The 9,028-nt window shown below is 46.3% G+C and overlaps 1 pseudogene; it reads right to left on the reverse strand.

Annotated features, from left to right (window-relative positions):
• The window catches only part of LOC104853365, a 19,076-nt pseudogene extending 11,315 nt beyond the window's left edge, over positions 1-7,761 (reverse strand).
• Between the last annotated feature and the right edge of the window lie 1,267 nt (positions 7,762-9,028).

Here is a 9,028-nt window from a genome sequence, read left to right on the forward strand (position 1 = left end):
AAACCCCAGCCTATTTCCAAATAAATTCACATGCCAGGGTACTAGAGGTTAAGAAATCAACATTTCCTTTTGAGGGGACATAATTCAGCCCATAGTACCTACCCTCTTCTAGAAGTGAGCTCCAGCAGTCATATGTAGACCAAAATAGTTGGGAAAGTCCAAGAAAGTTATATTTCACCAGAAGGATGCTTTTTGAAATAGGGACTTAGCTCAGTGGCACTATGCCTGCCTGGCAAGCACAAGATCCTGAATTCAATCCCAGGTACAGGAGGAGGGGGGGGGAGGAGGAGGAGGAGGAGGAAGAAGAAGAAGAAGAAGAAAGACACTTTCTGTGAACTTCACATGGTTCAAAATTTTGTTTTCCCAGAAATGCCTAGCCTGCCTCCTCCCCTCAGGAATGAAGGTAAAGGAGAAGATAAAACCTACCCACATATCTCATAAATCTACACGACCATCTTACTACAGTTTTGCCTTTGGTGGTGCTTTGTGTCTCTGCAGTGTTATCTGTGCCTTCGGGCCCTCTTCTAAATTCACAGCCCCACTGCAGAGGTGGTTCAGTCTCCTTTATCTTGTCTGTTTTATCATGCCCATTAGTTACTCCAAAGATACTGATCTGTGGGCGTGCTTTCCGGGACCAACATGTCTGCTTAGAGAATGCTTAAATGATGCTGTTATAGCTTTTTAAAGTGGTTTGTACTAACAATGCATGTCCAAATTACAGCTCAGTAGTCACAAAATGCCATTGCTAGAGCCCAAATCATGCCAATGGTATGACTCAGTCAAGACAGGATGTGGGCGTTTGCTTCCTAGCTAACATAGCGCCACCTTGTGACAATAGAATAAACGTGGAATTCATTCGGCCTGGCACAGTAATCTCAGCTACTATAGACGCTAATTTAGGATCGTAAATTGTAGAGGTCAGCCTGGGTAACTTAGTGAGACCCTGTCATAAAATTTTTTAAGAATTTAAAAAGGGAGGAACTGAGTTCAATTCTTAGCAGAGAGAGAGAGAGAGAGAGAGGGAGGGAGAAATACAGCTCAGTGGTAGAGCACTGCCTAATGTACATAAAGCCTGTAGTTCAATCAAAGGGACCACAAAAAATAAAACAAAAAGAAAGAAGAGAAGAAGAATTTATTCCATGCAACCAACCGTTTTAAAAGTTTTTAATACTTGAGATTAATTTTTTTTGGCATGTGTATTATTAATCCTTTATTTGTGGAACGGCACATGTTTATGTTTTTATGTGACACTATCAAAATCACATGAGTCATATCTGCATATGACACATACATAGTACAGAAAGGCTGGGACTTGTCTTCTGGCTCACGGCCCATGGAGGTATAGAATCTTTCTTGTCCCTGGCCATCCTGTGAGGAGTCCCCTAGGCCCACAGGATACAGTTCTCAGGGAGCTGTTGGGCCTGAGATGAAAGCCCATCAATAAAGAGCGGAGACGCCGCCACCGCTGGGTAATTTGCCTCTTTGCTCCTCTTCAGCCTATTCAGCGCCGATCCATTTGTCCCAGGGAATAAACGATGGCAGGTTTGTCCATGCTTTATACTTAGGAACCTGCCTGCTCCTCTCTGCCCAGTGCTGCTCATCTGTCCCTGTCCTCAGCTCTTTTCATTTCACGTCATGAGTGGGCAGCAGGCCTCAGCAGAGTTATGGAGGTGGATTCCGGGAGGGCCGCTTGGGGAAGGGAGAGGAGAAGAGAACGGATCAGCTCCCCGCTGAGGGAGGGAGGGAGGGGAGACTCACTCGGGAGAATGAGGTGTCTCGGCCGCTGCGGTTCCAAGAAGGGACCTCGGGGAGGAAGGGGAGGCTTGGGGGAGCGGCCCGAGGGGAAGGGGGCCTGCCGGGAGGCCTGCTTGTAGGAGTCAGCTGGCAGGTGCTGGAGACACACTGCCAATCAGTCCCCTACTCCTGCGTTCTAGACTGATGGGAACTGGGTACGATAATAAATATTTACTGTTTCGAGATGCTAGGATGTGGGATAAGTTATTTCAGTCACTGGAAATGGTCGAGTTCCTTATTTGTAGAATTTGTGTCCAACTGGTTTGCTGCCCAGCATATGCAGACCACCGGTCCTGGCCACATTCCTAGCAGGTGCTCAGCTTATCAGCATTGAATATAACCGATGGCCCCACAGAAGCCAAACCGCCCTCCTTTACAAGCAGGGTAAATAGATTTAATTAAGGAATGATGTGGTATGTCTTGGGGAGAAAAACATAGCCATAGTGGGATGACCAAATCTTCCAGTTTTCTGGGACAAGGGACTTCCAGTGCTAAAACTGAGAAAGTTCATGGTTAGCTGAGGTAAGGTGGTCACTCTAGCTGGGATGAAGACAGACACCTAATGTGTTTTTCCTGCCACTTTGTGTTCATATGATGACTGTTTTCTGTTGCTACAACAGAATACCCAAGATTGGGTAATTGTAATTGACAAAGAAATTTCTTTCTTTCTTTCTTCTTTTTGGTACCGGAGATCAAACTCGGGTCCTTGTGCTTGCGAGCCAGGTGGCAGAACCACTGAGCTAAATCCCCAGCCCAAGAAATTCATTTCTTTTTAAATTTTATTTTATTTTGTAGTTTCTTGAGATAAAGTCTTGGCATGTAGTTCAGGCTGACCTGGAACTCACTATGTAGCCTAGACTGGCCTCAAACTAGCAGAGATCCTCCTACCTCAGCCTCCTGAGTGCTGGGATTATAGGCATGTGTCACCATGTCTGGCAAAAAAAACGTATTTCTTAACAGTTCTGGAGGTTGGGAAATCCAAGATTGAAGGGCTGTATCTGGTGAGGGCCTTTTCTTATTTTTTGTAGCACTGGGAACTGAACCCAGGACCTTTGCACTGAGCTACTTCTCCAGCCCTTTTTAGTTTTTATGTTGAGAGAGGGTCTTACTAAATTGTCCAGGCAGTACTCAAACTTTCAATCCTCCTGCTTTGGGCTCCCAGCAGGGACCACCATGCTAAACCAGCTCTTGGCTTTCAGTTTTGTTTTGTTGTTTTGGTACTGGGGGATTGAACTCAGGACCTCGAGCTTGCCAGGCAGGCACTGTGCCACTGAGCTAAATCCCTGGCCCTAATTCTTATAACAAACCTGCTCTCATGACAACTAATCAACTTCCTTGAGAACCCAGTAATCCATTAATCCACTCATAGGGGCAGAGCCTCAAAACCCATTCACTTCCCAAAGTTTCCATTCCCAAACACCACTAACATAAGTCTTTGGGAATTAGGTTTTCAACATGTGAATTCTTGGGGACAAGCATTAATAGCATAGCACATAGGATAGGGAGGGAGACCTATCTTCCATCTCTCTCAATCAAGAGTGGTGGTGAAGCTGGATACTTAGCTCAGTGGTGCTGCAGCCTGCCTCTCAAGGGCAAGATCCTGAGTTTGATCCCCGGTACAAAAACAAACAAACAAACCAACAGGAAGCCTTGGGTCAAAGATTTGAGAAACCAGGCAGAGTATGTCAAAGTCACTGAAGGTCATCTGCCTGGTCCTGAGGCAGTTAGAAATGGCGGAGCTGAGTAAGCCACTCCCTTCCCTTCCATCAGCTGTGGGCACAGCAGTGCCCTGGTGATTTTCTCTGATGCTTAATTTAAATTTAGGAGGTGCTGATGCCAGAGGTGATAGATTAGTTCCAACACCGGTGAGACACCCAGAATCAGAGGCGCGTCTGACCACAGTGGGAGTTGAAGTGTCTGATGCTTTAAATACTGGAAGCCTCAGTTGTGTCGGTACTCGTCCGGCGGTTCCTCTTCCTCCTTCTCCCAGGGCCCCGCACAGCCTGGCTCACACACCGTCAACACCACCACCAACTTCACTACCAGCAGCAGCTTCCCTTATGACCGAGAGTGCCTCTTCCTCTTCCTTTTTCTCTCTGCCCTTCTGCCTGTTCCCGCTGCTGTCGCCCCATGGGTTTCAGTAAATGTGTCTGCTTGCTGCTTACTGAGAGGTGTATGCTTGGCAATTCTTTCTATAACTATTTCTTTTTTTGGTTTTTGAGACAGGGTCTCACTATGTAGTTGAGACTGACCTGGAACTCACTATGTAGCCGAGGCTGGTCTTGAACTCACAGCGATCCTCCTGCCTCAGCCTCCCTAGAGCTGGGATTACAGGCGTGAGCCACCACATCTGGCACTTTCATAACTCTTTTTTTTCTCTCATTGAGTTTATTGGTACAGTCTGGACTATTTTGGCCCATTCAACTTTAACAGTCTCCCCACCCACTACTCCCGAGACTAACAGGCATCCCCTAGACCAAGAGGGCAGGATCTTGGCCTGCTTCCAACCTCATTCACAAAGTGGTTTTCACTGCCCCTCCTTGGACTTTGGATGCCATGCACTTCCTCGAAGGCCTTGTATGGTCAGAGATTCCCCTTCCCAATGGGGAGGCTCAATCAGGTACCCCATTGGGCTGCGTCTCCTGCCAGTGGCCAGTTACAGATCCTTCTGTTATTCCAGGAGACCCAGTACCTGCCCCACAGGCCTTGGGCATGTCCCGCTGACCTAATTCCACCCTGTGGAGTCTATCTTTGCTTCGTTTGCTTTTTTTCCCCCCAGTGCCAGGGATTGAACTCAGGACCTTGTGCTTGCCAGGCAGGCATAGCACTACTGAGCTAAATCCCTGGCCCTTCATTCTCTCTCTCTTTTTTTTTGGTACCAGGGATCAAACTCCAGTCCTTGCGCTTGGGAGGCAGGCAGCAGAACCACTGAGCTAAATCCTTGCCCCCCGCCATTCACTTTTAATAAATCTTACTGTTGTTACTCCTTTTGAGTGCCCTCCTCTATTCTTTGCTGGGGACACCAAGAGACCCTGGAAACAACCCCCAGAGATTCTCCATCCAATAACGGAACAATGCTCCTGAAGCCAGCCTGTTTCACCCTTTTGTCCTAGTTGGGTGGAGAGATATGGGAAACCTTTATTGGAAATGCCAAGACCAACAAGAAAGAACTGCATGTCTACGCTCTCCCACTTACAGCCTCAAGAGAAGGGTCAGGAGGGCCAGGGATTTAGCTCAGCGGCACCGTGCCTGCCTCGAAATTGCAAGTTCCTGAGTTTGATTCCCAGTAATTGGGGGGCAATAGGGAGGGGGAGGAGGAGAGAGGGAGGGAAAGGGGCGGGTCAGGCAGCCAGAAACAGCAAGGCTGCGCTTGCTTTGGCAGTGCATATACGGAAATAGCGAGGCTCTGGGGAGACTCCGCCCTAGACCAGCAAGGCCAGCCCTTCCTCTTCCATGGGCTTGCTTCCTGTGATTTGATTCCCAAACGGTCTTTAACTACTGTGTGGCCGGTGATCTCAAGGCAGCCATTCTATGGTTAGAAAATTATCCCTTGCACCGAGTGAGAAGCTGCCACTACATAATCCCTACTTTTTGTTTATATCTGATTGTGCTTTCTTCCAGGAAGCAGCACCTCCCTGGACAGACAGCCCCTTACCTCCATGGGTTCTCATATCTGTGCATTCAACCAACTGGGGATCAAATATATTTGGGGAAAAAATGTGTCTGTACTAAATGTGTAACGTGTTTTCTTATTATTCCATAAACAATATAGTAGTGTATAACAGCTATTGACACAGCATTCATATTGTCAATAATCTAGAAGAGACTTAAAGTGTACAGGAAGAGGTGTTACATTATATGCAAATTTTTAATTTAGAAGTTGATATACTTTATAAAGAAGAGATAGTGCAATGAATTTTTTTTTTTTTGAGACAGGGTCTCACTATGTAGTTGAGACTGACCTGGAACCCTCTATGTAGCCCAGGCTGGTCTTGAACTCACAGGGATCCTCCTGCCTCAGCCTCCTGAGTGCTGGGATTACAGGCGTGCACCACCACGTCCAGCAGTGCCATGAAATTTTAATATAGCAATAAGAAAACAAGCATTTAACATTTTTTGCACACTGACTATCAGTACCATGCCAAGTTCTTCATATTGCATTTCCCTAGTAAGTACACAGGCTGTACAAGTATTTCATCATGAAAATAACATTAAACAAAATCTTCCAATTTATGGAATAGAAAATCACTTTTTGGGGGGGTGGGATTGAACTCGGGTCCTTGCGCTTGCAAGGCAGGCCACCAAACTGCTGAGCTAAATCCTCGGACTATCAGTACCATGCCAAGTTCTTCATATTGCATTTCCCTAGTAAGTACACAGGCTGTACAAGTATTTCATCATGAAAATAACATTAAACAAAATCTTCCAATTTATGGAATAGAAAATCACTTTTTGGGGGGGTGGGATTGAACTCGGGTCCTTGCGCTTGCAAGGCAGGCCACCAAACTGCTGAGCTAAATCCTCGGCCCTAGAAAATCATATTTTGCTTACTTCCGTCCATGCTTTAATTTCATTTTACTTGAGAAATTATCAAATTATCTGCTGGGCGTGGTGGTGCACACATGTAATCCCAGAACTCGGGAGGCTGAGACAAGAGGATTGCCACAAGTTCAAGGCCTGTCTTGTCTGGACTGAACTACATAGCAAGACCCTGTCACAAAAAAAAAATCTGCAGAAGATTCATTCCACTAGTTTAACCTACCTCCTCTTTATTTTATTTATTTATTCATTTATTTGTTCTTTGGGTTTTTTTTTCTTGTTTGTTTTTTTGAGACAGGATCTCACTATGTAGCTGAGAGTGACCTGGAACTCACTATGGACCCCAGGCTGGTCTCGAACTCACAGCGATCCTCCTGCCTCAGCCTCCCGAGTGCTGGGATTACAGGCGTGCACCACTACGCCCAGCATACCTCCTCTTTATAATATCAATATTTACAGCATGATTTCTAAAGGGTTTCTGAATTGATGAACGTAAATTTCTATGTAGGTACCTCAGGGAAGCCCAATTCCAATCTCAGCACCATTTCAGAAGGATGACGATTTTCTAATTTGAGTGAATCCAACTGATTCAAAATTTCCTTATGCACCACTGCTCTGTCTTCTGCCTTTGGCATCGCTGCTTTGAGTTGCTTTTCCATGTCTGAGGAAGAACATTTGGCAGAAGCAATGGCGCTACCTCGCCGATGTAACTCCCGAGTCAGCTGGGAGATTTCCATCGTCATACCTTCTAGGGCAGAGCTGTAAGTCTGTTCAGCTTGTAAAATCTGTTCTTGCAACATCTTAATTTCTGCCCTGTACATTATTATGTCCTTCCATCTTCTTCAATTCTTCGTATTTTTCCATTAGCTATTGGCTCAGTTGTTTACATGTTGCACTCACAGATTCCAAATGGCCTCACCTACTCAGCATCAACCTCAACTGCCTCAGAGTCACCTCTGCTTGCAAGAGTTCTCCACTCATGTGGGTAACATCCACCCGGAGAGCACACTGCCTAAGTGCCCTTGCCCTTGAGAGGTGATCCTCCTTTCAGCCTGAGAGTCCTCCTGAGAGTGGTACCTTATGCAGTCTACTAGGTGTTGGATGTTGGTTCCTTTTGCTTGTAACTTCTTTTGCATTTTTGCCTCATGCGTGAAATTTTCACGATACTGAAGATTTGCCTTCAATGCTCTTTTCTTCCTGCAGAGTCCCCAACAGTTTTTCAGATCCCCTCAGTTTTTCCTCTTTTTGCTGTTGCTCCTGCAGAATAGTCATATTAGTTCCAATCAAGCACTGACCCTCATGTTAAGACGCTCTATTTCCAACTCATTGGCACAGATGGTGTCCTTGGCCAGTTTAAACTTACTGCTCAGGTTCTGGATTTCTGACTGACTGGACAGCCCCATGTAATTTCTGTACATTACATGTAAATTTATGCCATGGTAGGGTAGGAACATCTATATATTTTTGGTGCTTTTTATTTTTTACTGGGGGGGTGTCAAACTCAAGACCCTGCGCTTGTGAGGCCGGTGGCAGGACCACTGAGCTAAATCCCTGGCCCTTTTGTTTTTTGTTTTTTTGAGACAGGGTCTCGCTATGTAGTTGAGACTGCCCTGGAACTCACTATGTAGCCCAGGCTGGTCTTGAACTCACAGGGGATCCTCCTGCCTCAGCCTCCCGAGTGCTGGGATTACAGGCATGCACTACCACTCCCGGCAACACCACTGTTTGTATTCCAATTTATTTTGATGATTCTATCGACTTATAACAATTGATTCTGGTTTCCAATTAGCTAGGCATGGTGGTGCAAACCTGTAATCTCAGCACTCAGTAGGCTCAGAAAGGAGGATCGCCATAAATTGGAGGCCAGTGTGGACTACATAGTGAAATCCTGTCTCAAAAAGCGAAAGCCAAAACCAAAACCATGTTGATATACAGTTTCTTTTTATTTTGTTTTTGTTTTTTGGTACGGGGGATCGAACTCTGGTCCTTGTGCTTGCAAGGCAGGCAGCAGAACCACTGAGCTACATCCCCAGCCCCACAGTTCCTCTTTAAATAATTACACGAATAATGCGTGTTCACTGTAGCAACATCAGAAAGCCGAAGAAGAAAAATCCTAGGTCAAACTTAGCTTCCTGACAGATATTTGCAGTCCTTTTAGCTCTTCCCTTCTCCCCATTCCTATTAGAAATCCTCTCCATACTTCCCCGTAGTCTCTGTCACAATTGGCAAACACACTTCTGTGCATATTTTTCACTTATCAGTAAATACTTCATGCGTTAGGCAGGAGGGATGAGGGAAGGGTGGTGGGTGGCCAAAGCCTTCATCCTGGAGAGGCTCCAAGTCAGGGGTGACTTGATACTTCTCTGCCCCACCAAGCCCTGCCTCCCGGAAGTGCTGTGGTTCCTCTGGTGTCTCGGAACTTAGCGCAATACTTAGCCAGGCAGAGTCAGTATTTAAAGGAGTCAGGAAACTAAGGCCTGAACTCCACTCTCTCACCCCAACCATAGGAGGAAGGAAGTGCCAGTCAGTGGGTGACACGCTTTGGGCACACAGTATGTCTGTGTCCCGGGGTCCGCCCCGCTCCAGTGAGGTCTGCAGGGTCTCTCCATCCCTGTCTGTGATCTGAGGGGTTGTGGGATGAGGCGTGATTAGAGCAAAGAGCTGGGCATGGGAGAGAAGAGGATGCAAATTCCCC

Source organism: Fukomys damarensis, unplaced genomic scaffold, assembly GCF_012274545.1.
Source record: "Fukomys damarensis isolate Sample0158 unplaced genomic scaffold, DMR_v1.0_HiC HiC_scaffold_5, whole genome shotgun sequence".
Classification (NCBI taxonomy): Eukaryota; Metazoa; Chordata; class Mammalia; order Rodentia; family Bathyergidae; genus Fukomys; species Fukomys damarensis.